The sequence below is a fragment of the Otolemur garnettii genome, unplaced genomic scaffold (genome assembly GCF_000181295.1).
Source record: "Otolemur garnettii isolate 467f Iridium unplaced genomic scaffold, OtoGar3 scaffold00015, whole genome shotgun sequence".
Classification (NCBI taxonomy): Eukaryota; Metazoa; Chordata; class Mammalia; order Primates; family Galagidae; genus Otolemur; species Otolemur garnettii.
In genome coordinates this window covers 3,277,705-3,304,278 of record NW_003852410.1, presented here as the reverse complement: position 1 = coordinate 3,304,278, position 26,574 = coordinate 3,277,705, and the positions used below count along the sequence as shown (strand labels likewise).

Below are 26,574 nucleotides of genomic sequence, written 5' to 3'. Positions count from 1 at the left end.
GAACAAAGGGATGAATGAATGCAGGCCATGGACGGACTAATGATAAGAGTGTGTTGTGAGCCAATTATTAAGATTAAATAAATTTCAGGCAATTGAAGATTTTTTTTTTTTTTTGAGGCAGCAGTCTCACTCAGTCACCCTTGGTAGATAGCTATGGCATCATAGCTCACAGCAACCTCAGACTGTTGAACTCCAGAGATCCTCTTGCCTCAGCCTCCCAAGTAGCTAGGACTGTAGGTGTCAATCACAACTCCTGACTAGTTTTTTCTATATTTAGTAGAGACACAGTCACGCTCTTGCTCAGCCTGGTCTCGAACTCCTGAGTTCAAGGCATCCTCCTGCTTCAACTTTCAAGAGTACTGGGATTATAGGCATGAGCCACCACTCCTTCAAGAACCAATTTAGAAGCAAACGGTTATCTTGCAAGACTGGTGGTTTTTACAGAATGCGCTGAAAGACTACCTTGCTCCCAAGAAGAGCCTTTGTTATAAATTGCCCCCCACACCTATGATGTCATCTGCTTCTAAAATAAAATAAGCAAAAAATCTGAAAACACTGCTTTTAGCAAGCAGTCACTGAATGTTTTAATAGAATATAATCTATGCATGTAACAAAATTTTACATTTACCTCATAGTTTTTACAAATTAAAAAAAATATTTCCAAAAGGGGGGATGCTGTGGCGTTACAAGATCTATGACCACATATTAGATAAGGGGGACCCACTCAGGAATGTTCACATATAGAGGAAGAGGGCAACACTAGATTCCAAGGAGATCATTTACACAGGACATAAATCCCAAAACCAGTGACAAGAAGGAGAGGGAAGACGGTACTTTATGGTACCTCTCCCCCAGCATAGCAGAAGGAACCAGAAAGAGTGAGACATGCACAAATGCTTTGATCTGTAGTCACGCAGTGTTTTAAAACACTGATGTGTAAATATCTTAGACGCCGGATAGTTTGCCTTCCTGTCTTCTTTTTTTTTTTTTTTTTTCAAGAGTTATTAAGATCAAAGGCTGTCCAAGGAAGATGGACAGTGAGGAAGGTGTGGACAGAGACTGGATCCCAGAAGGAAGACTGAGCAAAAGGAATGTAAGAAAGCATCACAGCAGCCAGTTCCACCATTGGAGAAGGGAGTCAGAAACATGGAAAGGGGGGGAAATCCCTGGGAGGAACAATGTGGCATCAGATTGGGGTTGGAGTATCAGGACTCAGGGATTTTACTAGATTATATCGACAGAAATAAATACAGATATACACGTGGGTATTTACACACATATTCATAGAGATACATTATTTAGCTCTGGTCACAATAAGGACCCAGGGACGATAAGCACATCTATACCTAGCTAGATTTTGGTTTCTAAATGCCATTCTAAAAAGAACCAGCATTCCTTAGGGAAATACCTGATTATAAGACCGGGAAGGAAAAGCACCCAAAGAGTCTGAAACATTTTGCTGCCACAGTATTTAAGGAAGGGTTTAAAGAATAACGGAAAACACGTCAGCAGACACAGGAGCTGATGTAAAATGGTGCCCATTGATCAAGTCTGGGACAATCTGAGCATCAGGGTAAATGATATAATGGTTTATAATCCATTGAAAGTGGACAGGTCTGTATCCATGCATCCACACTGATATGAATGTATAAATGTATCAAAAACTGAGGAAAAAAGAAAACACCACCTCAGAATGCCAACTAATGTAGAAACAAATGCTATGAGTCATTGCTGAAAGGTTGATGAGTAGCAGGGTATTTACATAATCTCAGCATATTTACACAAAATTCAGTTGGCCTAGGATATCTGTAGGTCCCACATTTGTGGATTCAACCAACCACAGATCAAAAAAAATTCTAAATAAAAAAATGATGGTTATGTCTGTACTGAACATGTATAGATTTTTTCCCTTATTACATAAGCAATATAGTTTAGCAATTATTTACATAGCCTTTACATTTTATAGATATTATCATCAATCTAGAGTAAATTTAAAATATATGGATTACATAGGTTGTATGCAAATATTATACCATTTTATATAAAAAGACTTAAGCATTGGCTCAGCGCCTATGTCTCAAGCGTTTAGGGTGCCAGCCACATACACCTAAGCTGGCGGGCTTGAATCCAGCCTGGGTCCATCAAACAATAATGATGGCTGCAACCAAAAAAATAGCCAGGTGTTGTGGCAGGCGCCTATAATCCCAGCTATTTGGGAGGTGGAGGCAGGTGAATCACTTGAGCTCAGGAGTTGGAGGTTGCTGTGAGCACTCTACCCAGGGTGAAAGCTTGAGGCTCTGTCTCAAAAATAAATAAATTCATTAATTAATTAAAATAAAAAGACTTAAGCATCCATGGATTTTGGATTAATGAGGGGTCCTGGAAGCAATTTCCATGGATTGTAAGGGACAGCTGTACTTAATAAATACACAAGGGCAGAATAACATTGTAATAAGGAAACTGGCAAGCCCCACCTTCAGTGATTACAGCGAATGTCATTAGGGATGAGTCGAATTGAAATCACGCATCATTAGAGAAGGCGCAAGAGGAATGCGAAGTCATTTGTGTAATATTTCTGCCAAACATGCATAAATTGAATTTTATCATGGGAAAAAAATCAGATAAACTTGAGGGACTTTCTTCAAAATTATTCTTCTATCTTCATTAAAAAGTTTCAAGGAAAAACTAAGAACTGTTCCAGTTTGACGGAGACTGAAAGCATATGACAGCCAGAGGCGACGTGCGATACTTACTGGATCCTTCGGCAAAACATACATGGAAGAGGAGGTTTGGAATGTGGGGGAGCCATAAAGATTTCCTGGTTTTGATGATTATTCTATGATTAGACTACGAGCAAGGGGAATGACTAAGGAGAATGGGTGGAGTATTTAGCATATTCCATGGAGCATTGCATGGGTAGCTTATGCTCAGATAATTCCAAAGAAAAGTATCCTTTCTACTTTTCTCCTAGTTTAAAAAAAAAGATTTGCAAATCCTATCAGTCTTCTAGAAACAAATCATAGAGAACTTGAGAGGAAATGATGCTTATACAGCAGAACTGTGATACGTGGGTGTTTAAAAACAGGATCATTTTAATAAAGATGCACTGGGGGGGGGAACAAATGAAGAAGAAATAGGTTGGGAGAGAAGCCCCTTCACAAAATAGCAGCAGGAAATTGTCTAAAGCCTGGGGAAAGGACACAATTTTTATTGGACCTGGTGCCTCCCATCCTGTTTTAAGGTGATGGAGTAAAAAGGTCATTGAACAGCCTTGGGTCTGTTTAGACAATGAAGGTGCCAATAGCAGCAACCTATGGAAAATACCAGAACTCAGGAGTGGTTATGTAGGACTTCTTGAGGGGTCTTCTTGTAACCCCAAACATCTTAGACTAATGCTAAAGGACACTAAGATAATGTATCAGTTAATGGAAAAGCGTCAATAGGAGGCATGGGACGATGATGGTGACACAGACAGCTGACATTTTATCTCTAACAAACTGTTCTTCCCTCACAGAGTTTACCTGAAGGGAATTCATTCATACTGCTGAGAGTTCTCTCTCCCTCCCTCCCTCCCTCCCTTCCTTCCTTCCTTCCTTCCTTTCCTCTCCTCTCTCTCTCTCTTCTTCTCCTTCTCCCCCTCCCTCCCTCCCATCCTTTCTTCCTTTTTTTTTGGACAGAGTTTCACTTTGTCACCCTCAGTAGAGTACCGTGGTGTCACAGCTCACAGCAACCTCAAACTCTTGGGCTTAAGCGATTCTCTGGCCTCAGCCTCCCAAGTAGCTGAGACTACAGGCACCCACCACAACGCCTGGCTATTTTTTATGTTTTGGTTGTAGTTGTCATTGTTGTTCGGCAGGCCCAGGCTGGATTCCAGCCCACGAGCTCCGGTGTATGTGGCTGATGCCCTAGCCTCTGAGCTACAGGTGCCAAGCCAGAGAGCTGTTATTTCTCTCTGTACCCAACTGCCTATGGTGAGGTCACTGCTATAAAGTTTGTGAAGGAGCAAGATATGGTTATTTGCTTATCCCACTGCCAGGAACACTCAGGAACTCTGAGCATGCTTCTCCCTAATACATAACACTAAAGGCTAAACAAAATTTGTGTTTATCAAATGCCTGCTCCACACCAGATACATTCTATAATTCATCTTATTTAGTACTTTCAACAATGATACAAAGTATTATCCTCTTCCTTATTAAAATGAGGGAATAAAGGCTCAGAGAGGTTAAATGACTTGTTAGATACACAGAGTTCAAATGGGAGTAGGGATATGGTCAGTATTTCCCACAATCTCATTTAATTGTCACATATAAACCCTATAACTTAGCTATCCTCATCCCCGTATTCCAGAAAACTAGTTTAAATCCATTAATCATGTAGAGTCCTGTGTTATGTAAACTTTCTCCCCTAATCCTATCTGAGATTTCCAGATATCACCATCAGATGACTAATAGTCATAGTAGCCACAACATGAATATATGAGAAGTGATTTATAGTTTTCAGATGCTTTTATGCATACTTAATTTCCATCTTCCCACTAGACAAGGAAAAATACTTTTTCTCCCAATTTTATAAATGCAGACGCTGAAGTTCAGACTACTTAAGGGAAGAGATTAAATCCAATAGTATTAATCAAGACTGGACTCTGGAACAGGAGTAATTAGTGACATCATATAGAAAAATCATGGTTTAATTTATTAATATTAAAGTAAGTCTAAAAGTACAGGTCCAATGGAGCAGGGAAGAGCCCAGGAGGAAAACCACAGGATAACACTAGAAGTCAGGCATGAACATTGATTAGCCAGTGTTTTTGGATTTAAATGCCTAGTTGGAGCTCAGCTGGGAGAGAAATGATGTACCAGAGATTCAGGGACAGCCAGAAGATCAGTTGCCAATGCACATGTCCAGCAGATACCCGGCTCTGGCTCTCTAATCCCCACAGGCTTCTAGGATTTTGTTGCTGCCTTAGTTCTGCCTCTGGGGCTTGCAAAGCAGTGAGCCTGCTTGCAGAGGATCATAAATGAAAGAAAACTACTTCTGGACCTCCTCCCTCCCCAGCCTCTGCTGGGGAGCACTGGAAAACACATTATACAGAAATCCTGATGCTTGAACAAGAGCGACACCACGCACAGACACACCAGGCACACGCTCCGTGGCTGGCACACACCGCTGGGGACCATCTGCTATGGTGGCTTCCGGCCTGCTGAGAAGATAGGGAGCAATTTCCCTCAAGGCAAAAGAGCCAAAAATGAGCTTGTAGAGTTTTAGTCAAACTAAATCTCACAACTTGTCTCCGGATCTTCCTAAGTAAAAAATAATGAATTGTACTTGGTTATGAGTCTTCTGAATTTCAGAACCCTCTTCACTTTGCTGAGAGAGGTTTGTATTCTAATGAGCCTGCTTGATTTCTGGCTGCTAGAGAGTTAACAGTAGGCTGCATGGGCCCCGTGGATGCAGGGACACCGTCTTTCCTTTCCACTAGGTGCCTGGAGTAGTGTCCAGCACAAAAGAGCTATTTAGTAAACACGCAATAATAAATATAATATGAGCACTTAATACAGTAGAAGATCGTGTCACTCTGGTTGATACTTAGCCTATTCTAGGCTAAAACCTTAACTTCAAAAGAGGAAAGTAAGAATTGGTGGTGATGTCGTATTTCTCTCAATTCATCACTTTTTCCTTCTAACTTGAGAGACACAGTCTCTATGTATGTATGTATTTGGGTAGAAATAAGAGATGACAAGGCATCCTAATGATTTTTCTACATTTGGAGAATCATAAAACAGTAGGTGGTAGGAGGTGGGACATGAGAGGGATAGACCAGAGCAGGGCAAAGACATGAGAATTAAGGGAGCTAGTTACGTGCCCCTAAACAGAACATTTAATCTTTAAAAAATCAACACAAATACCCATTAACAGCAAAGCTATTTTCCAAGTGATTGCAGCAAGGATCTCAAAACTCTTCTGATGACTCAGCCACGTGTGCAAAGATCCAGGTGGTGGAGAAGATGCCAATAATGGCATTTTAAAGCAATGAAATGAACAGACCGTTCACTCAGAAAGATCATATGCATACCTGCTTTCCTAGCATAACTTGGTCCTGGCCTATTTTGTAAACCTCTCCTTCTTTTTGATTTTAGAGTGTCCAAAAGCCTCCTAAGAGATCCCACTGGGAGTTACTCAATCAAAAGTAGTTTCATTGATTTTCAAATAAGAACATATTTTTGTAGCGGAAAAAGTGTCAACAGGTAATTGGAGTTGCCTGGTTTCCCATAGGGTACTATGTGCTTTGGGAGGAAGCAAGGGAAATCTGTAGTATCTGGTGGTGAGAACATTTCACCTAAGCAGCCTGGTAACATATGAAGGCATCAGATGTGATATCTAGTAATGTCTTTACCTGTATGTGAGTTCTGATAACTTTAACACGCTGCTCAGATACATCATTCATTCTTCCTTCAGTTATTAATTGAGTACTTACTATGTGCTTAGAGCTATACTAGACAGTGAAGAAGGAATAATTAAGAGAAACAAGGCCTGCACTGGTTAAAAAATGTGAGTCCCAGGTCCACCTTCCTAGGTTTGAATACTGATGTTATCACTTCCAGCTATGAGAGTGTAGAAAACGGAATTGACCTCTTTGTTCCTATTTCACCTGTACAATAGTATTAACAGCACCAACCATACTCAGCTGTTATATCAATTCATTTTATCTGCACATGTAAAGCCCTTAGAACAATGCTGTGTATGAAAGAAGCATTCAATAAGCATTAATAGCAGTGCCCGTTGTTAAATTTATTATTAGAACAACAACGGACTGAATGTTGGATACAGACAAGGGAATCATACAATTTGATATGTTTTAAGTGAGGATATGTAGGAAGATATTGAAAAGATACAGTACTTAGAAAAGTCATCCCCAAACAAGCAATGTCTACACTAAGAGCTGAAGGGAGAATGGGAACTTAGGCAGGAGGGACTATAATGTGCAAAGGGTCAGAGGATCAAGAAGGCGTGTGGCAGGTTAAAGAAAATCACCTATATTCAGAATGTTTAAAGTGGTACATGCAGAGGTGGGGTAGAGAATGAGAAGTGACAGTGGAGTTGGGGAAAGTAGTCAGGAACTAAATCACAAAGACTTATGTTCTTTAAAGACTAATGCTGAACAACCTTAGGCGTTCACTAAAGAAATTTAAGTGGAGTGAGCTGTGATTATATTTGTGCTTTAGAAGAACACATTGGGTACAGCATGGAGAATAGTTCAGAGGCCCATGTAAAGAACAGTTAGATTTAGTATTTGAGAACAATTAGCCTCATAATGAAATTGATATATGTTGGGGAGCTGGATATAGGGAATTTCAGTGAAGAGAATCCATAAGGAAAACTATCAGTTAAGAGTCAGGCAAAGTCTATGAAAAAGAGTGGTAAAGAACAGGCAGAGGATTGGGAAGAAAGGCAGTGCAAAGAAGTAACGTGAAACCTGAGAAAAATAAGAAGACTATGTTAACCAGTTTGATGAAAACATTTCAAACTGTATATAAAACCAGCACATTGTACCCCATGATTGCATTAGTGTACACAGCTATGATTTAATTTAAAAAAAAAAAAAGAAATCTGAAAAAAAATAGAGATTTTAGAAAAAAGACATTGACAGTGCACAAAGTTTCAAGGAAGCTCAGGAATGGAAATTGTCCTTTGATAGAGTGGTAACAACACCACTAATAAGACCAGACTCAGTGATGTTTCAGGTGCAAAGACCAGATTAATAATGATTTGAGGAGTAATTACAAGATAAAGCAATGGAGACAAAGAATAGTGCTAATAATTTCAAGCATTTTGGGTGTAAGAATAGAAAATAAATGATAATAACTGAAGGAAAGATATGATAGAGGCAAGACAGAAGAACCTCTAGTTTTTTTCCCTTTTTATGATTAAACTACTTTGATAAAGAAAATCCTTATGTCAATACCGCTGCTCACAAACATTGTGAAAGCTATGCTCAAACATGGTTTGAAGGCCATTAAGAAAAAGCGAGTCTATCTTTGGCCTGGAATGGTGATCTGGCATACATCATGATCTTATAGACCTACGACTTTTAGATGCACGCATTTCCGTAAATGTGTTTAAAATTCTCAGACATTTATTTTATTCATTTTAGTACATCTTACATATTGAGATAGCCATCTGTGAAGTTCCCTCAGTTTATACTTCCTTTATATTTTTTCATTATTTTCACAATGAGATGCCAAGGTAGCTGATTATAACTGATATTTTTGTGTGTTTTAAATAACATTTCAGAAGTTGATTATTTTTCCTCATGATTTTCCTATTTGCATTTTTTTTAGTATTTGTGTATGTGTAGTAATTTGAACCCAGATACTATTTTTCAATTTGTTAAATTCCAGCTTTGAGGAATAATCGCATATCCAACAATGAAGGCTTTAAAAATGTTTTTCATTGACTTAATAAGCCAGTAATAATGTTCTTTTTTTTTTTTTTTTTTTTTTTTTTTGAGACAGAGTCTCACCTTGCTGCCTTCAGTAGAGTGCTGTGGTGTCACAGCTCATAGCGACTCAAACTCTTGGACTCTAGTGATTCTTTTGCCTCAGCCTCCCAAGTAGCTGGGATTTCAGGTGCCCACTACAACACCAGGCTATTTTTAGAGACAGGGTCTTGCTCTAGCTCATGCTGGTCTTAAACTTGTGTGCTCAGGCAATCCACCTACCTTGGCCTCCCAGAGTGCTAGGATTACAGATCAGTGATAGTTCTTAAGAGAAATTAAATGAAGGGAGGGATCAAAATAGCTAACTAGCTACAAGTCGTTGGTATCTTCTTCATGGAGATAGATTTTGAGCAAATCATCTAGGAGAGATCCCTAACATTCAACAGAGAAGGGACAGGATGTACCAAAAGAGGATTCATGGCAGCCTGTTCAGCTAGGGACCATTTGAGAGTCAGGAGAAGGTCCTGGACACGCGGAAAGAATTAAAGAGAAACCCCCAAGCCTCTACACGCCAAAACAGGTCTTTATGACTTTGGCTATAGGAGAACCCCTCAACCCACATGGGACCCAGGCCCAACATGAGAGCTGCCCACAGGTTGCACAGAGACATTGCTCCACAAACAGAAACCACATAGAATCCCACAGGCACACCTAGCACAGCTCCAGCTGGGCACCATTCTGAGAATCTAGATTTCAGTCATTTACAGACACAACTGTGGTCCCTGCACTGGTCCAAGGAAAAGAAATCTCTTATACACATACCTAGGACCCTGCACACAATCCTGCAGGGAGCTGCTGTGCGACCAAGCATTGGACAGATGACGCTCCCCACAGCTTCCCACCTGTGCTGCTCATCTGGGATGGCCCCTGCCTTCTCTGGTTATGGGCCCTCAGCTACAGCCATTTTTAGAGTTCAAAACTGGGCTTCACCTGTCCTCAGGCCAAACTGCTGCAGCTGCAGCCCACCTAAGGAGGCAGAGGAAAGATCAAACACTCCCTTGAACCCCTGGGGTAATTCTCATTGCCCCACTGCAAGCTGCTGTGAAAGTGAGACTCAAGTGAACTTCATTCCCCACAGCTTCCGGCCCACATTGCTGACTTGAGAGGAACTCTGTCCTCTCTGGGTTGGGCCCTCAGCCAAAACTATCCTCAGTGTCTAACACAGGCCTGCACTCTGTTTTAGGCCTGGCACAAGCTGACAACTGCCTCCATGCCAAGGAGGGAGAGGGGAGAGCAGCCACTCCCACACATCCCTGGAATAATTCTGACTCTCCTGCTGCTGGCTGCTGTGGGGATTGGGGTGTGTGCACTGTGGATTGCTCACAGTTTCTTGCCCATGCTGCTATGCAACCTGAGAGGGGCCCAGCCTTTCCTAATGGTATGGCCACATGGCAGCCACACCACCTTACACCTGAGCATTCTGTTTGTGGTCTGGGGACCACTCTGCATCTACCTGTCACAACCCATGACAGACACTACCTGCTGACCCAGACCCAAGCTCTCAGTACTTGGAAAATGGCACCCAGAATGCTGGAAATTTCCTAGCACAGTCCATCATCATGGGGACCAGATCATGCCTGCTGGGGTCTGAAGTTGAGCCAATCCAACCTAACAATAACACCTATCCATATGCCCTACCAGTGAGCAGGGGACTAGTGCAGTCAACCCACTGCAGGTACCAACAATACCAACACAGACCACCCAGGTCCCAATGAGTTGCTCTACCACAACTACAGCCATCATTCACATCACACCAGCAGACCAGGGGTCTGAGTATGAGTCCACACACCTACCACTCCCACTACTAGCTCTGAGAAAGCTACCTAAAGTCCCAATAATCCTCTAACCACTAACACTAGAGCTAGTGTATGCCACTCTGGGGGCTAGCACAAGACTCTTCTGCTATTACCAGGGACCAAACACTGGGTCAGTTGGTGTCCTAGTCCTCAGCAAAACTTCATCATAGTCTCAACTAATAACATATCCTAAGCCATCAAGGAACTTACTGACTCTGTGTACTGCTGAAGAAGTCCTACAGAGATCACACTACTGTGGCACCTAGAATCAAAGCCAAATAATCTACTCCACTAACAAGATATATAGATCTTCGGAGGAAAAATCAATTTCAAGAAATTGAAAGAAGAAACTACTATAACATATGTGGAGATAGCAACATAATGACAAAGGAAATATAAAAAAGCAAGAAAAAATAACACTGCCCAAGGACCACAGCTATTGTCCAGCAACAGATCCCAATCAAAACAAATTTTATGAACTACCAAATAAAGAATTCAAATTACTGATTCTAAGGAAGCACAATGGGATGTAAGAGAAATCTGAAAATCAATACAAAGAAATCAGAAAATTAATTCAGGACATAAATAATAAATATACCAAGGAGTTAGATTCTTTAGGAAAAAAACACAAAGTTTAGAAGTGAAAAAATTGCTGAAGGAAATACAAAATACATCCCAAAGGTACAAAAATAGACTAAACCAAGAAGAAAGAATTTTAGAACTCAAGGACTAGTCTTTTGAAATAATCCAAATAATAACACAAAAGATCAGAGACTTTATGAACTAATATATGCTCATAAACTAGGAAACTAGAAGAAATGGACATATTCTTGGAAACATACTACTAGGAAGAAGAAAAAAGAAAAATCTCCTGAACAAACTAATATGAAATAGTAAAATCGAATCTGTATAAAAAACAATCTCCCAACAAAGAAAAGCTCAGGACCAGATGGATTCACAGCCAAATTCTACCAAATGTACAAAGAAAAACTGGTAGCAATCCATCCTCGTGAAACTATTTCCAAAACAAACAAACAACAAAAAAAAAAAAAAAATTCAAGAGCCAAGAGGAGGGAATTCTCCCTAACTCATTCTATGAGGCCAGAATCATCCTCATGCACTTAAAATAAGACAAGGACACAACAACAACAATTAAAAAAAGAGAACAGTAGGTCAGTATCCCTGATGACATACAGGGTAAAAATACTCAAGAAATTACTAGCAAATAAAATCCAGCAGCACATCAAAAAGATAATATACCGTGATTAAGTGGGTTTTATTCCAGGGATGCAAGGATGGTTCAATATATGCAGTCAACAAACACAATCCATCATACAAACAGAATCAAGGACAAAAACCAAATGATGGGTGGCACCTATGGCTCAAAGGAGTAGGGTGGTGACCAGAGGTGGTGGGTTCAAACCCAGCCCTGGCCAAAAACCTCAAAAAATAATAATACAAAATTTAAAAAAACAACATCTGATTAACTCTATAAACATAATACATCACATAAACAGAATTAAGGTCAAAAACCAAATGATCAACTAAATAAACACAAAAAGAGCATTAGATAAAATTTGGCATCCTTTCATGATGAAACACTCAACAAGCTAAGCATAGAAGATATGACAGACCCAAAGTCAACATTGTCCTGAATGGGGAGAAGCTAAAAGCCTTCCCACTAAGAACTAGAACAAGGATAGCCATGCTTCCAATACTATTATTCAACACAGTACTGGAAATCCTAGCCATAGCAATCAAGGAAGAAAAAATATAAAAATGAAAAACATTGAAATTAGAAAAAAGGAAGTCAGATTATCCCTGTTCATTGATGAGAAAATCTAATATCTAGAAAACTCTCAAGAGTTCACCAAAAAAAACCCTTAAACTCAATAAAAGAATTTGATAAGTTTCAGGATAGTAAATCAAGGTACTAAAATTAGTAGTGTTTCTATACACCAATAACGATCTAGCCAACAACCAAATCAAGAAGCCATCATTATAGCTAAAACAATAAAATACCTAGGGGCTGGGTGCAGTGGCTCACACCTGTAATCCTAGCACTCTGGGAGGCTAAGATGGATGGATTGCTTCACCTCAGGAGTTTTAGACCAGCATGAGCAAGAATGAGAGTCTATCTGTACTAAAAATAAGAAAACAACAACAACAACAACAAAAACTTAGCTGGGCAATGTGGCAGGTGCCTATAGCCTCAGTTACTCAGGAAGAAGAGGCAGGAAGGTCATCTGAGTCCATGAGTTTGAGATTACTGTGAGCTATGATATCATGGTACTCTAGCCAGGGCAACAGAGAAATATTTTGTCTTAAAAATAAATAAATAATAAAATAATTAAAATAAAGTAAAAGACAATACCCAGGAACATATTTATTGAAGGAGCTAAAGGATATCTAAAAGAAAACTACAGAACATTTAGGGAAGAAACTAGATGATAAAATGAATAGAAAACCATGTCATGCCCATGGATTAGAAAAATTAATATTGTTAAAAGGACCATATTTCTCAAAGCAATCTACAGTTTCAATGCTATCCCTATCAAAATACCAAAAACATTCGAATTAGAGAAAGCAATTCTAAAATTCATGTGGAATCAAAAGAGAGCCTGAATAAGCAATCTTAAGCAAAAAGAACAGAGCTACAGGTAGCACATTGCCTGTCTTCAAATCTTGCTACAAGACTATAGCAACCCAAAGAGCATAGTACTGGTATAAAAATAGATTCATATAGTCATAGAATGGAATAGAAAACTCAGAAGTAAAGCCACATACCAACAGCTAACTGATCTTTGACAGTGTCAATAAGAACCTACATTAGGGAAAGGACACCATTTTCAATAAATGGTGCTGGGAGCATTGGATTGCTCTACATAGAAGAATAAAATTGGACCCCCATCTCTCACCACACACAAAAATAAATTCAAGATGGATTAGAGATTTTAATGTAAGACCTGAAATTATAAAAAATACTAGAAGAAAGCCTATAAAAAACTCTTCTGCACTTTGGGCCGGGCAAAGAATTCATGAGTAAACCTCACAAGCACAGCAACAAAACACTAACAATAAAAAGCTTCTGAAAAGCAAAATAAATAATAGAATGAAATGGGAGAAAACATTCCACACTATGCATCAGACAGGGGTCTAATATCCAGAATTTATAAGCACACAAAGAAACAACAAAACTCCACAAATAAACCCATTAATAAGCAAGCTAAGGGCATGAGCAGACATTAAAAAAACAAAATGTCCAATAGGCATACAAAAAAAGTTGAACATCACTAATCAGAAAAAAGCAAATAAAAACCATAATGAGACATCATCTTATATCAACTAGAATGGCTATTATTAAAAAATACAAAAATTAACAGATTTTGGTAAGAAGACAGAGAAACAGCAACTCTTATGTAGTGTTGGTAGACATTTAAATTAGTACAAACTCTATTGAAAATAGTATAGAGATTTCTCAATGAATCAAAAATATAACTACCATTTGATCCAGCATTCCCACTTCCGGATATCTACCCCAAAGAAAAGAAATCAGTATACCAAAAAGATACTTGTCCTTTATTATTTACTGCAGCTCTATTCATAATTACAAAAATCAACCTAAGCGTCCATCAACGGAGGAGTAAAAAAAATATATTGGCTGGCACAGTAGCTCGCACCTATACTCCTAGCACTCTGGGAGACTGAGGGGGTGGATTGCCTGAGCAAAAGCAAGACCCAGTCTCTACTAAAAACAACAACAACAAAAAAAAAAAAAAAAAAAAAAAGAAAGAAAAATAAGCCAGGCATTGTGGCAGGCACCTGTACTCCCAGTTACTTGGGAGGCTGAGGCAAGAACATTGCTCAAACCTAGGAGTTGGAGGTTGCTGTGAGCTTTGACACCCCAGCACATGCACCCAGTGTGACAGAGTGAAATTCTGTCTCAAAACAAAAAAAGAAAAAAAGAAAATATGTTATAGATACACAATGAGGTAGTATTTAACTGATAAAAAAAATAAATAAAATCATGTCTTTTGGAAGAACATTGATGAAACCAAAGGCTGGTATCTTAACTGAGTCACAAATAACGAATGTTCTCACTTAAGAGTGGGAGCTAAATAATGTGGGCACAAGGTAACAGAGTGTGGAATGGCAGATAATGGGGACCACAGCGTGGGGGAGGGAGGCTGCTCTGCACGTGCTCTGGGCCTCACTCCAGTGGTGGATGCCCTAGAGGCCCTGATTTCACCACCATGAAATATATCCATGTAGCAAAATTGTACCTGTGCCCTATTAATATATACAAATAAATCTTGTAAAAGACATTTAATGAATGAAATCAGTTCAAACTTATTGCAAAGAAGGTATTTCTAAGAAACTAATGAAAACAATACATTGATACTTCACTATCTGCGAGTTAATGTAAAATTATACCAACTTTTGGGAAATATGTCAAGCCAAACAGCTTGATCAATCACTTTTTCTCTGGAAATGACAGAAGATAACATCTAATTGCATCTGAGGAAAAGACATAAGTGCAGAAGATGAAAATTTAAGAAGACCTTCTCGGGCTGAACATGATTCTAGCATTGGGACAGTGAATCCGTTTAGAGGTCACCGTGTGGAGAGGCATGTAGGCCTTGGAAGTTTCCCTCTGTATATTCATTGAGTAAGGCCTGCTCTAGCTCAGCCACTTCTTTTTTCATAGGGCTTTAAAAAGCTGGAATGCACCTTTTCTTAGTTAATAAAAATATGTAAGTATGATTGCAAGCAGTAGTGAGCAAACTTTCATCATAAGAGAGTGTCCTAATTAATAAAGCCAGTGCAATAGAAAGTTCATTGCAGAGTCTAGGTAGAGGATACAAGTGTGTAGTGTAAAATGTTTTCAAATGTGCTGTGTGTCTAAAAATTTTCACAATAAAATGCTGTTAAAAAAAAAGAGGTTTTAAATATGTTTACGACTGCTAAAATATAAAAGTAAGTACTAGTAAAATAAAAATACATACTGTGGTTGAAATCCCAAACTGGCAGAGAATAGATAACATTAATCAATCTCTGGAAGGTTTAAAAAAAGAAAAGAAACAAAATGTAAAAACTAATCAATGTAAAACAATATGAAAGAAAAAGACCCAAAAATCACTACAATTTTGAGTGGCCTTTTTATGGCTTTCTTTTATGAAAGGCAAAATAATACTTAACTATGGTGCCCATAATAAATGCAATTAAAACAGAGTGTTAAAAATGTTTAAATCAAAGGAAGAAACGATGAAAATAAAAATATTTCAATAATTCTACAAACTCAGAATTATTTAAATATGTGGCCTTCCTTTGAATCCAAACCAGGAGGGTGTAATTCCCTTTGCATTTATAGATTTTTGACTGTCACTTCTTTTTTTCATCTTTAAACAAGGTAGGAATCAAGTTGAACAGGAAACCAAATAGTAGCTTAAAAGGGTGAGTCAAAAGCATAGCTGTGCACTCAAGTGGATTTCATGGGCGTTGGTGTTTTCTGAGACTTCTTTGCACCCATTATTCCTAAGTGTTGAGTTCTGAGGGACAACAGCAAGCTTGATCTTCATTTCTTTTTTTTTTTTTAAATATGGTTAAGAGTATGTTTATTTAGTTTTGTAAGAAACTGACAAACTATGTTCCAAGTGGCCGTACCAATGAATCTTTCTAAAAGCAGAGTATGAATGTCTTAACCAATAACTAAGAAAATGACATGAAGGTTATGTTAACCAGTTTGATGAGACTATTTCAAAATGTATGTGAAAACAGCACACTGTACCCCATGACTGCATTAATGTACATAGTTTACTATAAGAACTTTAAAAAAAAAAGTAACAATTGATCTTCATTTCTTAAAGGATTTCCCATTCTTTGGATGTAAGGTGGTAGCAGTTTACATGCCTACAGAATATTGATCTACCAAGGCTCAATCTTTCCTAACGATCCAGAAGATTGGTTTTGTAAATAATGTGACATCAAAACCGAGCTAATTAGTTTTTTTGCCTGCACAATACCGTACCATCCCATCGATGGGATAACAGGCACGACACCAACAACCTCAACCAGACACATACCCCTGCTTGCCTTTGTCCTGAACTCCTGACCAGGTCACTCTGACATAACAGAGGCTGTGTGGAGGTCAGGCTAGGTAGCTCCTCTTGTTGGCAGTGAGTGTCTACAAAAGGTTTTATTTTATGAGACGTGGGGGCTATTAAATGATAAAATGTAGTTCAGATGTGAGGATAAATGTAATAGGCAATCTGCTTATAAATCCCAGTGATGCACTCCCAGTAGGAAAAAGCAGCACTGAACCATTTTGAACAGAAATCATTTGTGGCTTAAAAAAAAAACAAAAAAACTTTTTCTGTCACATCCTACATCCTACCTCAAATGGTTAAGAGGTCTCTGACACCCAAAGTCTGAGAGCTCCTGCGTGCCCCAGAGGTTATGCCCAGCAGTGCTGAGGCTGTCACAAAATGAATATAGTGAATTATACCATAAACGCTATGGACATCATTTGCATTACCCTGAGAAAAGGAGAGAAAAGGAAAGTCAGAGGCTCATGAAGGCTCAAAGAAGGCAAAAAAGATGCCTGTTCCCAAGGCCAAGCTCGACCACAAATGCACCATGCTGAAAAAACACAAATAAAAAGGACCATCAAGATGCGTGAACAGAGAAACACCAAACTAAAGGATGATGAAAAGACTCCACAGGGAGCAGAACCTACCTAACTGCCGGACAGGGAGGGACACTACTGAGCCAAAGTACCTTCCAGTATGATAAAACAAAAACCGAAAGGAGAAAGTGGGAAAATGGGAAGTCACTTCCTCCAAAATCCAAGGAGAAACAGGTGTATTAAAAGTTATTTGAACAGGAGAGAGAAAGACGGAGGCCCAGAAGAGCTGGTTGCTAAAGGCTGCTTTGTTGGAGATGGCTTTAGAAGAAAGCCACCTAAAAATTAAAGATTCGTGAGGCCAATGGGCCTACGTTGCAAGAAGCCCCATGTTATAGGCCTGAACTGAAAGTCACCATTTTCTTGATAATTCTAAGTATAAAGAAGAATCCCTCATCCCTGTGATATACAACTTTGGGTGTTATTAACAGAGTCTGCCATAGAGGTCAATGTGAAGGAGCTGGGCCTCAGGACATAAGGGAGCAGAGTTATTTGAAGGAAATATGCCCAGGTTACCAACAATCCTGAAAACGACAGACACATAAATGCAGGCTTGCTGATTTGATAGCCATTTCATATTTGAAGACTATACAAGAAGAAAGGTAATACTGGGATGTTTCTAATCACTATCAAATAGCCTTACATGTCTGCAGTCATCAAGAGAACCATTTATTAAACTGTACAAAGCATTACAATGGTCTAGTTAAAAACCAGATAATAGTCAAAGCATTTAAGTAAGAAAACTCTTTGAAAGTCAGGATTGAAAGAATATTCAAAGTCATAGTCTTTAATTTTTTAGCCCAAAATAAAAAAAAAAAACCCAAAACATCTATAATGAGTTTTGTTTTGTTTTTAAATGCCAGGCACTAATGCAAAGTAATTGAGGAGGATTACTTTATTTGGTCTTAATGAATTTATTTGTAAGTCTTATTATTATCTCTTTTTTCAAGGGAGGAAACTGAGGCTTAATGTGCATCTCAAACTTACTGTCGCTGTGACCCTAGCAGCTATGAGAGCAAAGACTTGAGCTGGGTCCTACTAGAACACTCAGTCCAGTGATGTTCTCCACCCAGCAGAACAATCTCCCCAAGAGAGTTGTATACAGCTGATAAAGTTATATATAAAAATGAGAAAAAATTACATCATATAAAGGAATCCAACAAATATTAAATCTACCTCTTACAGATCCTAACACAGTTAAATACATCTGAAAAAAATTGTATAACATAACTTCCTGCCCACATTGTGAAAACTTGAAATTCAAGTTGAGGATGTGGTAGACTCCATATTTACTCCATGTGACAATTAAGAGTAACCTCTATATTATGTATAATTACTATATATCATAATTATGTGTATAACATATCAAATATATATCAAATTTTATAAACTAACAAGCACTGACTTAACGGGATGTTGTTACTATTTATAATAATTGCATGTATACTATGATACCCTATTACGAAATCAGTACTTCACATTTTACCTTTTTTCTTATATCTTAAGTTATTCTGCTACCTGATGCCTTTTTACCCCAATAATTACATTTTCCTGGACTCCCCAAAGATGGAGAGCAGGTAGGTAATACATTAGCAATTAGTAATGAACACCAGAGCTTTTTTTTCTCCTCATTTTCTTTATGTTATTTCTGATTCCTCTGATAATTTGAGAGAATAAAGGAAACTTGGATGTTCTTTCAAAATCACATCAAAACCAATCATTTTAAAGATGGAATAATCACTTTTATGATATGGGACTTAATTCTAGACTTAAAAAAAAGTAAACTAAGCCTAACTGAATTTATCTTAAAGTTCATGGTCATAATTATGAAGACCGATTTATTATATATAGGGAAAGTTGTGAAAAATTCGGACAAGTGCTTTATTTACCCAGACACAGCTTATCTGTCAAACTCAGTCTTTTCCGGAAGCACCAAGGAGGAAGAAACAAAGATGACATTTGAGAAATTCAAAGAGTGTTCTGGACATCAGAAACACAGGGCCACTGGCAGGTGCTACAACAGGACCCGGCAGCCACTGGGAGTTAAAGGGGGTGGTGAGGACCCGAGGATGGGGTGTGTACAGTGGGCGACAGCTGCTCACCTCCGGGGGATCTTTGCTGTCTAGAAATACTGGACCAAAGTCGCAGGGTCTTGCAAGTTTCAAACAGAAGCAGATCTTCCAGATGTTTCACGTGACATTTCCTCATATTTGGGACATTGTGCAAGCTCCAAACCACCACCACCAAACCCAACCACCAAGACCAGAAACCTGCACCCAGGAGGAACCAGTCGCTGCCTCTGAGCCCTGTGCTAGCTTTTTCTCTAACATATGTATGGAGTCTGGGAAATTTTAGTACTTCGCTCAGGGTCAGACCATTGGAAAGGGACAACCTGGAGTGGAGCCCAAGTCTCCTCTCAGCCTCGTGCTCTTGACATTGATGTCACGGCCCGCACAAAAGACAGCTGAAGAAGCTCCCTTGGCAGCTCTTCCTCCCGGACATTCCGAAAGCCCCGACCAGGCGTCCTCAGGGGGATGACCAGAAAGCCAGTAGTGAATGTGGACGGCCCTGTGCTGAGCTCTCCTCGGACCCTCTGCCATGGCTGCACTAGTTCTGGCTTTAAAACCACAATTACTCCTCAGGGACAGGATTTTAGCAGCAACAAAGGGGATTCTACTTAGGTGACTTATCCTTAAGCAAATCAAGAACCAGACATCTGAAGAGAGTCACAGCTGATTATCATTGAAACACTTCTGGGGGAGGGGCAGGTGACCCACGAAGGTTATTTTCACTAAGCCACATTGATGGCATTTTTCTTCTCAAAGTACTTTTCAAAGTACTTAAACAAAGTACTTGTTTTAAAACACTGATTTCTTGTCTGTAATCCAAGTGAATGAGAATCCATGCCTCTCTTGAACCTTGCCTTGCAGTATTTCTAAGCCCTTGGAGAGCCATAAATTCTAATCAGGAACATCTCACATCCTGAAATTCTCTAAAGGAAAGTTTTTTGGTTCTTCATACATATTGAGCCTAATTTTCTTGCCACTGGACCTTGGCCTCATCCAAAGAAAACCCATAAACTCATGGACTGGATATATTATTCATATTTCCCAAGTACATTAAAATAAATTCTAAATTATTAAGAAAAATAAAGTCTATGCTCACATTGCCCAAAAAAATCACCTTTGAAACATCAATCTTTGAGAAACCCTGGCTTAAAATAAAGCTTTTAGAATTCTAATTTGCCATAATTTCCTGATTCTTGATAATAATGTTACCTCCGTTACATTATTGAAATATCAAGAGTAATAGGGAAATAGGTGAACTTTATTATAGTAATGCAAATATTGAGAGTAACAGCAAAAACACATGCTGTTTAACACATATGAGACATTTTCATTATGACTATATGAGGTAACTACTATTAGCTCCATAGTACAGATGTGGAAATCGAGGCACAGGGAAGATAAGTGGCCCAAGGTTACTAACCCAGTCAGAAGCAGAGGACTCTGAGCTTTCTCATATATGCCATGGAGAAAAGGTGTCCCATGAGGACGTTGGAGTCCTGGAAGGCCACATAAATTTATGTCCTGTCCTTGAGGCTCTTCTCAGGTCACACCAAACATAAGAACAAGAAGATTCAGGGTCATCTTAAATCGGGGGCACTGATTATCCCTGAGGCCATTGTGAAGCTGTGGGGAAAAGTCCCATAGTGGAGATAAAGTCTACTTCTGAATCGGATAGGGGTAATTCTCTATGCAATTTCAAGACTATTCCTTTCCATCTCTAAATGGGATTGTGCTGAGATGCACAGGGTTGCCCAAGACCTACATGGATGCTGCCACAAGCTTAGGAGAAGAAGAGAAAGGGAAAGGGGTAGTCAAGGGTAATTCTGCAAAGGGTCAGACCAGATTTAAGTCATCATCATGTAGCAAGCTCTTTCATTTTATCCTCTTGGTAATCCTGGGAGGTGGGTGTTATTATCCTTACTTAACACAGAAGGAAATTGAGGTTCAGTGAAGTTAAACCACTTGACCAAGATAGAAAAACCCCAGATCTGTGGGAATGAGTCCAGTACTCCACAACAGCAGGAGGGAAAAACAGACACCCCAAAACTCTAGATTTCAACTGTCAGTGAAAATTCAAAACCAGTATTGAGCATGTGGGTTTCAAAGATATTTTCCCAGGACTGTTTATTTTTAAAACTTCAAGTAAGTGGTCTCTATTTGTATTCAGAGAGAAGCAAAGAAAATAAACGTTATTGGAACTAGGAACTGCGGCATTAAGGGACATGGAACACTGATTCTAGAGTTATTTGGGGAACCTGCTCCTCACCCTCCAAATCCCCAGATTTATAAACTGTCATCACCTACAAAACCAGAGTAGAAGCCCAACTCAGGCATCAAATCACAAATGTCAAAGCTCCAAATGGCAGAGTGCATCTACCTCCATTTCTGCACAGCCCGACAATGTGAAAGGAATAATCTGAGGTTCCTAAACTCAAGGACAAATAGAAACTCTGGTGTATTAGTCCAGATTATCTACTTTCTACTTTCAGATTATAGAGTAGGGATTATAAAAATAGTTAAGGGCTCAGGAGTCAGATGAACCAGGGGTCAAGTGGTGACAATAATTTGTGATCATGAGTAAGTTATCTAACCTCTCATACACATGTTTCTTTATTAACAAGCTATGAATAGTGTCTTCTAAATAGAGTTACAAGGCACAGAAGCTAGAGTTGTCATGCAAATAGCACTTAGCACACAATCTGACCCACACAAGTGCTCAGTAAATGTTAGCAGTTTATTATGATGCATATGAAGGTACATTATAAACTGTAAAGTACCATTTGGAAGATATTTATTACCACAGCCTAATATTGCTAACAAGGTAATGCACCATTCTCTATAAATCTATTCTTGCTTATACATCATAATAACATTTAGGCAGTAACAAAATAATCTATAAAGCCAGCTTGTTTCTCATCTTTTTTAATGTAAGAAGTGTAAACTTCACATATAATCATTTCTAATATTCTTACATATCTCAGCCCAGGCCTAGACAGTAAATGTGTCCTTGAACAAAGCTGCAGATTAGTCTATATGACAAATGGCCTTTTCAGACAACAGAATTTATTCAAAACAAAATTGAAGGATGTAGTATAATAAAAATATATATTTTAGTCTTTTTCCCAGAATTCCTGGCACAGAGCTCCTGAAATCCTGGGTTTTCTGAGTGATAGGAGTATCTTTTGTGATTTATAATGAACCCCTTCAGCTCATACCTGAGCTTATGCCCTTCTGCTCATACCTGAGCTTGTGCCAATGAAATCACTCATGGTTAGGCCTCTAGATAGCTTCAGGATGGTGGCTGGTCACCAGAAAGTCTCAACATGTTTAAGAAGTAGAAACTTTCAGCCCTACTCTCCAATCTCCGGGGAAAGGGGGATGAGCTGGACACTGAGTTCAGTCACACAGTCAGGGGTTTCATTGACCATGCCTATGTAATGAAACCCTCGTAAAAATTCAGAAACACTGAGGCATAGAAAACTTCCAGTGATGACCACCTTGATGGGCTAGGACGGTTACTCACATGATGAACACACAAGCTCCACACCTCTCCTCATGCCCATATCTTGTTCATTTCATCTCCATTTGACTTTCCCTGAGTTAGAACCTTTGCAATACAACTATTATCTTTGCAATGCAAGCTATTACCTATAGCTCTTTCCTGAGTTCTGTGAGTTGTTCTAGCAAATTATCAAACCTGATGGAATAGTTCATGGAAACTTCCAGATCTGTAGCCAGCTGGGAGACACCTGGACTTTGTAACTGGCATTTGAAGTAGGGGTGATCTTGTGGGACTGAACCCCTAATCTGTGTGGTCTGTGCTAACTCTGGGTAATGTTAGAATTGAATTGCTGTTGGAATGACTCAAAAGAGAATTGCTTTGATTTTGAGCCTTGCTTTACATGTTGACAAGTGAACTGGTAATGAACTTTATAGTTTTATTTTCTCTTGTGATTTTTAGAGTCTCCAACAGGAGCAAAAAGAAGGGCTGTCTGCTACCCATATTCTTGGCTATTGGCTATCTCTGAGTTTATAGAGATCCAGGGTACTCACTGGACATGATAAAACTAAAGCAGAATTTTAAAAGTGTCTTGATAATCTGTGAGGCACTTGTTTGAGTCCTCCCTGGCAACCCTTCCATTTATAAACCGAGAATGATGTGTTTACTTCCAAGGTGTTGACAGACAGCAGTTCAGCAGGTGAGACAGGTGAAGGGACAGGATCCCTGAGTTCTAGTCTTGGTTCTGCCTCCTAGAGTTTAAACAGCCTCATCAAGACTGCACAGATAAGGAGTCTTCCATTTCCTCATTCATCCAGTGAAGAATTTGTGGATTTTGAAAGTGTTCTAGGGGCCACCTGTGTCCGACTCATCTGACATGCTTGGGAAGGCAGTTTATGTTGCTTCAGATCTGATGACTCAGAATATCTGGGCTTGGGAACCTGGAATCCATATTACTGACAAATACCTCAGGCAATTCTGAACCCTCGAATAAACTATTAACTGCAAGATTTGACTCTTTCCATTCTATTAAAGAATTTCACATAGTCAATTCAATCATATCATTTACCTAAATGTGGAAGAGGTTACATTTGGTGGCGGCCCCAAAAAAGGCAGGCATCACATACTCTGGTATTAATGTCTTGATAAATATGGCTGGTTAGATAAAAATCAGTTCTTCTACAAGAAGCCATTCTCCATAATTTTCTTTAATGACCTCCCAAAACCTCCTTGTATGACTTCATCTTTGTGATAATTTCTTTTATGTGAGTGAGTTTTTCACATAATGGCATTATCTTTCCATTTAATTGGTCTACACAGTTCCAGTCTCAGAAGTAAATCTCTCCCCCAATTATGTACCAAGCCAGTTACAATCTTCCTGACTGATGTGGCAATTTCAGGCAAGGAGCAGACACTTAATGTAGTTAATGCTGTGATGCACTGTTTCAACCATCACAGAAATGCTCTTTGGAGTAACACAGGAATTTCAGTGATTCTGACATAGTTGAGAATGAGTGGTAGGAGTATCTTTTTTTATTTATAACGAGCCCCTTTAGCTCATACCTGAACCCTTCCAATCTCTCCTTCAAAGGATGTCAGCTGTTGCAGTTTCAGACTCCTGCTTCACCTTTTTCTCCCCCCTTTTCTTTCTTCTGTCCTTTCATGTAGCATTTGAGTTGTTACCAGAAGCATTCACTGAGGTCACTGGCTTTATTGCTTTCATTTTAAAGCACCAGGCTCCTACACAGACCTGTTTATACTTTAGATAGTATTTAAGCTGCTACAGCCTTCTCAGATTAGCATGCTGGGAAAACACTGGATTACTCAAGTCATCTGCTGAATCTGCATTCCCACTCCCTTCATCCAAGTGGCTACTAGACTGATGTTTCAATGCTCAGACCTAAGCTGTTTGTCAGATATAAGGATATATAATTTAAGGTCACTGCAATTTGGATGGAAAAAATCAGCTTGCCAAAAATTCTGTAATGAGTACTGTAACATCAAGGTTGTCTAGGTGGTAAAGTCCTCTTATTTTCATTCATACAGTAGATTTCAAAGGACCCATGGTGTCCTTAAGCTGCTTTGTATTTGTAAATATGATCTTTCTACCCTCTAGTCACATGGAACAGACTCTTTGAATGTGGCGTCTAAGACTTGGAGGAGATAGGTAGAGGCCCTCATAGCTCTGAGAACAGGATCAGACAGGATCAACTACAGTCTTCCCTTGCACTGTACCAAGGACATATAAATACCAGAACAGAACCTTCCCATATGTGCTCTCAATCAGAATTTCTCCAGTTGTGGGCCATCAACCACACTGGTCTGTGAAGTTGTTTGTTACTGGTATACAATAAGTTAAGTATTGAAATTGAAAGGGGGAAAAAAACATTCAGAGACTCCATAGAGACTTGAAAGAACAATTTTATACCTAATCATAAAAATAAGGAACTTACAGTTTGTATATTTTTTAAGTTTATTTTTTCTTCTACTTTTATTGCATTATAAAAGTGGAAATTTTAAAAACAAAAAGGACCTTTACCATAATTTGAGAAGTGCAACTCAACAGGACAGCATGCACTCACCTCATGAGAATACTCAAAGATCATAGACCTCTAAACCATGATGTGCTGATCTGTTCAAATCCTACCTGCCTGTGTGGGTTAGTAGATGCAACACAGGGAAATGGGAAGTGACCTAGTGCCATTTGTACCAACATTTGATCAAGAGCCAGAACTCAGAATCTCCAGGATGAGAGAAGTTGTCAAATAGCAGAAAACACAAGGCAGAGGTAGAGTTCACTGTTACAGACTCCAGTTGTGAAGCTCAGTTCTTTGAGCCCAGCAAGCCCCAGGAAACACAACCCAGGTAACTTGCACCTCTGGAGACATACAGGACCCTTTCAGGAAATGTCATAAGACATAATCAAAGTCATCAGTAGTGACTGCTATGGGGTAAACATTGGGAATGTGAGCTGCAGGACCATGGGTATATCTGTGAGCACTCCAAATGTCACAGGCAAGCTCCCAGCCCGTTCTCCTGCACCCCACCCCAGTCAATTCTGAGAAAAAGCTTCAGAACAAAGCATGGGAAGTCCCAAATTTCACAAAAACCCTCCCTCAAGTTCCTGGTGAACAAACAATAGTGGAAACCTACTTAAGCTGTGTTACCCAAGTGGTAACCATTGTTACCTAAACTATAACCATTGTTACCTAAGTTGTATCCATAGTTACCCAAACTGTGTGGCCGCCCTGAGCTAATTGCAACGTTCTGCTTCTGTACCGGCTAGCTTGCTTAGCTAGGCCAAAAAAAAAAAAAAAAGGTATAAAAAACAACCTACCCTCCACTTCAGGGCCGACTGCCTCTCAAGGCAGTGGTCCCCCATGCAGGTGTAATAAATTACCAATTAATTGCATCTAAGTGGGGTCCAAGTCTATCTTTTCAGGTCACGATGGGTACAACACAACATTCCTTGTCCACAATGTCCCTTGAAGAATTCTGAGCAACTGAAGGAACTGGGCAAACTGAGTGTGTGGGATCCCCATAATACATACATAATCTGTAGCCAGTCCAGGAACCTCATTCTCATAGACTTTCTGAAATGAGGTCATGGGCTTCTCCCTAATCCCCTTGCTTAAGGCATATAGGCCAGTAGAATTTGTATAGATCAGAACATCACCATCTGTGATCTTTGAGACTTCTCATTAGAGGTTTGTGCAATCTGTCAGATACAGTAGTTGAGGGGCAACATGGGAGAGAGCTGTGGCTTCCAGCAGGTGGTGCATTCACGTGCTTTGCCTATTCCTACACTTTGCAAGTCTGTGGTGATTGATACCTGTAATCCTAGTATTCTGGGAGGGGAAGGTGGAAGGATTTTTGGAGGTCAGGAGTTGGAGATCAGCCTGAGCAAAAGCCAGATCCTTTCTTGAAAGAAAGAAATAAAGAATGAAAGAAAGAGGGGGAGGGAGGAGGAAGGGAGAGATAGAAAAGAAAGAAGAGAGGTGGGAAAGGGAGAGGAGAGGAGAGGAGAG

At 39.3% G+C, this 26,574-nt stretch overlaps 1 pseudogene; it reads left to right on the top strand.

The window, feature by feature from the left end:
• The first annotated feature begins 1,030 nt into the window (after positions 1–1,030).
• On the top strand, positions 1,031–17,523 carry LOC100945118 (annotated as a pseudogene).
• Positions 17,524–26,574: the final 9,051 nt, after the last annotated feature.